This window comes from Halyomorpha halys, unplaced genomic scaffold, assembly GCF_000696795.3.
Source record: "Halyomorpha halys isolate HHAL.00 unplaced genomic scaffold, Hhal_1.1 Scaffold161.1, whole genome shotgun sequence".
In the NCBI taxonomy this organism is placed as follows: Eukaryota; Metazoa; Arthropoda; class Insecta; order Hemiptera; family Pentatomidae; genus Halyomorpha; species Halyomorpha halys.
Genome location: NW_027105190.1, coordinates 82,384 through 83,009, shown reverse-complemented (window position 1 = coordinate 83,009; position 626 = coordinate 82,384).

Genomic DNA, 626 nt, shown 5'->3' with positions numbered 1-626 from the left:
CAGACTATTTCAATGAATATAAAACCTATTTGACGTTAAAAAACATTCAATTTCTTCTGAATCATTATTCGGAATTCGATAAAATTTCTAATTTACATCATCCGTGCTGAGCCAAAGTAGCGTATTTGATAGTTTTCTTATTTTTTTACAATTTAGCTTGGTTTTGTATTCCTTAGCTAAAAAGACAACTGAATATGTAACGTTAATAATTTAATTTGTTTATATCAAAATTAGATATCGGGTACAATCTTCAATCTGCATCCACAATCCAAACACTATTCTCTCGGAAAGTTTCAGAAAGGCCGATTTGACCTTGTACAAGTGATATTTATAGTCCAAGAGTCCAAGAGGAGAAAAAGAAAGTTATTTCACTCCAATTTTTGATTACTTTATTGAAAACTATGTATGATTACTAGTCAAAATGAGTCTGCCAACCTTAGGGGAAATAAAATATGACAGCTGTTTCAAAACGTTAAAAAAATAATTTTTATTCGGAGTTCTATATTTTTAAAAGTACCTAAAATACTAAAAAATATAATTATGAGAGATAGTTGACCGTGGATGATAAATGAGGAGAAGATGGTTGGGGTGCGGTCAATGAAAAACACAAATAAGTATGATTAACT